Source organism: Triticum aestivum, chromosome 3B (assembly GCF_018294505.1).
Source record: "Triticum aestivum cultivar Chinese Spring chromosome 3B, IWGSC CS RefSeq v2.1, whole genome shotgun sequence".
NCBI classification, from domain to species: domain Eukaryota; kingdom Viridiplantae; phylum Streptophyta; class Magnoliopsida; order Poales; family Poaceae; genus Triticum; species Triticum aestivum.
The window spans coordinates 454,969,893-454,975,892 of NC_057801.1; positions in this window are offsets into that span (position 1 = coordinate 454,969,893).

Consider the following 6,000-nt stretch of genomic DNA (forward strand, 5'->3'; position numbering starts at 1 on the left):
CCATCGAGTCAAAGCTGGCTTGCTGCAGTTAAACCCCACCATCCCTTTGTTGATAATGATGCATATGTAGATAGTTCTGATGTAAGTCTTGCTGGGTACATTTGTACTCAAGTTTGCCTATTTTATGTTTTTGCAGAGAGACTTTAGTCTCACTAGTAGTTCCATGTGGACTTCGATGTTTAGCTTGTTACCTCAGCTATGATCTTGTGCCTCGGCAGAATCTGGTAGATAGTCAGGCTCTCAGCCTTTTCATTTGTAGATGTCTGTACTTAGACATGTTAAGCTTCCGTTTGTGCTTTGACTTGTATGCCCTGAGTGTTGGGTCATGAGACCCATGTTGTAATATCTCGCTCCTCGGAGCCTATTGAATAAAATACTTGAGTTGTAGAGTCATGTTGTGATGCCATGTTGTATTTGCACATATCGAGCATATTGTGTGTATGTTATTGAAATGCTTGGTATGTGTGGGATCTGACTATCTAGTTGTTTATCCTTGGTAGCCTCTCTTACCGGGAAATGTCTCCTAGTGCTTCCACTGAGCCTTGGTAGCCTGCTACTGCTCCGGAACACTTAGGCTGGCCGGCATGTGTCCTTCTTCGTTCCTGTGTCTGTCCCTTCGGGGAAATGTCACGCGGTGTCTACCGGAGTCCTGCTAGCCCAGTTGCTACAGCCCGGATTCACTCGCTGATGACCGACACGTTTGTTGTTGGGTCATGTATGCATGTCCCTGTAAGTTAGTGCCACTTTGGGTTTACGACTAGCCATGTCATCCTGGGCTCCTTGTCATATGGATGCTAGCGACACTATCATATACGTGTGCCAAAAGGCGCAAACGGTTCCGGGCCGGGTAAGGTGACACCTGTGGGAATATCGTGCATGAGGCCGCAAAGTGATATGAGGTGTTACATGCTAGATCGGTGTGGCATTGAGTCGGGGTGCTGACAGCTTTGGTATCAGAACCTGCCTGCCTGTAGGATTACCAAGCCAAACTGGTCGAAGTTGAGTCTAGAAATTCTTTAGTTATATAAGGGAATTGATTGTGGGATGGAATGTAGGGTTCTTTTTACTCCTTATACCTTATGCCCTTCTGATCTGAGTCATCTTACCTTTCCTACGGGGTTAAGGAACTAGGCTTTCTCTTCTCTCTATCAGGATCACATGTTACTAATCCGTAGACTTATAAGATTGTTGGATTTAAGCCTCAGTTCAGTTTCTACTACCTCTGTGTGTTCATAGTTGATCTCGGAACCTTGATTTTGTGATGATCGAGTGGTTATGCCACCATTTGCAGGATATCTTAAATCCATTTAAGCATTTACAGCCGTTATGTTGTCCAAGTCATCTCAGGTTTCTAAATAGTCTGAAGCATTTGCAAAATCCTTTCCTCTCGTTTCGATGTTCCTTTGGGCCAGATTAACCACACTAAACAGTGAGTTAAGGTTCTTTGTTGCCTTGACATATATGTTGGAGTTATCATTATGACCCTAGGTGTCTTAGAGTGCCACCTAGTTATCTAGTCATGTATTGTGTTCCCAGTGTGATCATTTTGGCCAACATTCTCGAAAGCATGCCGTGATGCAATTTAGCTAGTAGGTATTCTATTCCTGGGTTTTGAACCCGAGATTCACCCTACTTACCTCATGTTGATAGTGTTTGCTCGTTCCTTTAGGTTATTAGTAACCTTTGCATTAGTCCTCGAGGTCCGTGGTATTTCCTTCTTCCAAATACTATGAACCACTTATGGCAAAAGTTTGTTGGATCAAAAGATCACAATCAGAGTGCTCTTGACGAGTTCTCGATTCTATGTTGTGACTCTATCAGTTCTACCCTCTCTGCATGGGTTATCCGGAAGAAACCTGTTGAACTTGGTTCGACATACTAATCTATGCATCCACAACTCAGAAAGTTATATGTTCCTTGAGTTGTCCCTCTTTACTTGTATCTTGACCCTCGTCTATCAATTGATAGTAAGGAGTAGTTGTGCAATCATGTTTATCGATGCCTATTATTCTTGTGGTCCGTCAAACCATTCTACTCCGGAATGACTAGGAGAAACAAACTCCAGTACCTCATCCATATCCAGGATTGGGTCAAAGCAGTTGTATTCCGCATATCAAAATGCAATCAAGCTTTTGGTCTGTTCTAACCTGGAGTATTACCCACTTTATGTCAGGAATGTCATGGGAATTGCACACCATTCCATGAACTCTTGATGCAGTGATACTTCTCGCCATCATTATTCATTCCTTGGTCCCCGTATTATTATAATCGGAACGCCGACAAGTGAATCATGATGTGTGAAATCAATACTCCTAGCAACCTTGTTGCTTGGTAGTTAAATGGATAACAACCTCATCCCTAGCATGTTGATTATTGAATCATCACCTTAAGGTTGATCGTACTACCCAGTCCTTATTTCCGGTGCACTCTTTGATCAATGAGTTAGGATTGTGTCAATCCCTCGCTCTTTTGATCATATCGTCTTGCCCTGAAAAGCAAGATTGTTCTCGAGATTAGTAACATATCAGTGGTTCGTGATTTTTCGAATAACTTTGCGAAAGTATCACCAGGTCGTCACCCGACTATTATGTTGAGCTCGTGATCAAGTTGGTTTCATATAAACCACCCCTTCTCCAAGAATCTGGGTTGCATAACCCTGAGTTGTTTGGTCAAGCTAAACAACAACTTAGAGAGTTGGAAGATAAAAGCTTGTCTAACTTAGTTCATTTCCAAAGGGATATCTTGGGTTGTGTGTTTGTTGTAGAAGGATGATTTCTTCATCGATTGATCCTCGTGGTCAATTGTTGGATCTATTGTCTTACCCCAAACCTTTGATTTGAGTATGGGCTATCGTCCAATCAAATCAGAACCAACAAAATTCGTAATGTTGTCTTACTCGTGGTTGATCCCTTGAGCATACACCATTATATCTTTTGGGTCTGACCAATGCTATCACTTGTTCACATAATTATGGAACTCCATCTTCATGGAAACCTGGATGAATTGTTGTTGAGCCCATCGACAACATCCTTGCCTTCTCCATAATTTTGTTGAACATTAAGGTAGTGTTGGAAATTTTTGAAAGCATTTGCTCATGCTAGCTCATGAAGCATATGTTCGGATGTAAGAAGTGACTTCCTCCAGTTCATGTGCATTTGATGCAAGTTGCCGCCGTGGATTCGAGAAAGACAATGTTGCTTCCTTTGGAATCATCCCAAATTGGTCATGCATACGTGCAAAGTATTCTGTGGTTCGGAGACTTGCAACCTTCATTCTATATGTATCCCTAGCACACCAAGCCACTGATTGATTTGTTCAAGGAGAAGACATTCCTTCTTAAGAGTATACCTTATGCAAGGACTTTGATATCCTCGATGATGGTTCCCCTCCTGAACTCGGTAGTGTTTTATTATATGACTACTACTTGGTCATGCTTGCCTGAGGCAGCATGTCCACATGTTTGTAGCAGAAGCAGCTTGTGTTTTGGAGCTTACTACCATAGTTCATTCCCCGAGAATCTTGCAACGCTATCTTGTCGATTTGTTTGCAACCTTTTATTTTATTTCTAGACTCCATGAGTCTGGATTATTTTGACACCAACCAGATCTGAATCTCAGGCAGATATGATGGTTGGAACGTTTCCCAAGAACTATAATAATGGTCTCACCGTAACCGGTAAAGTGGATCTCGTGGCTGACACACCCAGCCGGAAGACCTATTATTGTAGTATCTTGATTGAAGAAGTTGGCCACCTCCCCATAAGGACTTTGTAGGATATACTCCCTAATTGTTCCTTATGGATTCTTGTGCTCCCGAAGTCCGACCTTCTACTTGATGGTCTAGTTATCAAACCATTTCAATGAATGGGATACGCTAGCACATCAAGGAGAACATTAGAAGCGGAGTTCTAAATGTCTCTCGGTCGATCATCCAGATTTTGATCCCTTGGCCTCGTTAAGGTGAAATCTGAGAAGGTGTTATCTTTCTTTGCATCTTCTTCCTCCACCAATACTCATCATGGTAGTACGTTGTGTTGCCAGGATCCTTGACACGGATGTTGGTAAAACCTTGATGATTATGGAAATGCTCAAGTTCTTGAGAGCACGCACAAGTGCTAGGTTTTATCGTCTGCATTAATTGCATAGTGCTCTCAGTTTCCTCGGTTATGCTATAACCCTTTCAAATAGTGGATTCACTCTTTACTGATGGGGTTCCTCCCCAGTTACCAGAATCATTACCAGATTTTGCATTTCGTTCCCAGCTTGCACCGCCAATGTGCCATTCTACCATGGGTTCCATCCATTTCCGATGATAAGCTAAAATCATTCCTTGCATTGTCTTCAACAAGGTAATCCACATCATCCATTCTAGTCTGGCATGCCATCCCTTCGCACTCCGCAAAATGATTGATGTGATTTGCCTTAGGCTGGTATAGAAAGTCCCAATGATCTATGTATCAAAGGTAATTCTTTTTGCCACTTAAGGCAGATATATCTATGAATCACCCTCCTCCAAGATGTCTCGCTATGGTATCATGGCAATTCAACTCCTCGCTATGTTGACAACTGTTCATCACCTTCTTAAGTGTGAAATTGTTGTCTACCTAGTGAACCCTCGTCATCGGCTCCACTCCATCCTTCTAGATGTGTGCTTCGTGTCTCAGCTCGAGAGATGTTGCTATGTCTCATTCTGTGAGTTGATCCTGAGTTGTTCGATCTTTGAGAAGATTGATCCTTCTAGAGTTTCCTTTTCCTCTCGTTGATATGTTGGCTAGAGTTCTCGGAGTAAGACATCGAGAAAAAGTTGGTGATCAAAACAACGTCCTTATGAAGTGCAACTTGGATCATGAAGATTGTGGTAGTTTGCGTTCCCCTTAAATCTTACCCTACGCTTGAATCTCGGGACGAGATTCTTGCTTAGTGGGAGTGAGTTGTCACAGCCCTAGATTGGCCTTGTTTGTCTTTGCATCTCATCATGTCATCATCATAGTTATGTTTATGAAATTTGAATTGAGGTTAGTTGAAACCCTCATAAATCATTTCAGAAATAATCAACATCAAAATCTCTTCAAAGAAGTCCAAGAAAATGTTCCTCTTAGTCTCTGAAAATATTGGCAAGAGGTAAAAGCCAAACCAATATTTTCAGTATCTCAGAAACATTTATTTTGGGCCTTTGAATTAATTCAATAACTATTTGCATTGGATATATATTTCTTATATAATTAATATATGTCCAATAATTCTGGAACATTTTATGTGGTTTGGTATATTTTAGTTCTAGCCACATAATTAATTTCAGCATTTTATCAAATGGTTTAGTATTTTTACTAAATCAAAACAAAACAGAACAAAATAGAAAACTGAAACAAAAAAAAGAAAGAGGGAGAAAGAAAACCTCACCTGACTTACCGCAGCCCACCTGGCCGGCCCAGTCGACCAGCCCAGCCACCTGGCCCAGCCCACCTCTTCCTGTCGTCTTCCTCCCCTCGCCCCGAAGCAGCTCGGTGGCGAGCGCTGGCGATGCCAAGGCCTCCTCCCTGCCTGCCTCACGCCCTCGAGGCCCTTCCAGCGCCACGGAGACGGCCACGCACCCCCAGGCCCTCTCACTCTCTCCCCGAGCTCCTCTCCTCCTCTGGATCTCTCGCACGCAACCACCGAGCGCTGTCGCCGCCGACGACAAACACCACCGCGGCCATCGCCTCTCCCTCGCCTCTCCGTGCTGTCCAGAGGCTCCGCCTCGACGCCACGGAGCCCCAAGACGAAGCACGCGCTTGCGGGACGCCCGAAGCGATGCCATCATCCTCATCCATGCCGTCGGCCGCCGGAGATCCCCCTCGCCACCCCTCTTGCTCCGACCCCTCCCCGAGCCCGCCGAGTGCTCCATTGAGATCGCTGTGAGCTTCGTCACCATTCCCCCTCCTCCCCGCGCTCGTTTCCACACTCTAGCCGCCCTTTTCACCAGGGCCGTGAGCTCCTCGCCGCCGACGATGGCGCAGACGAG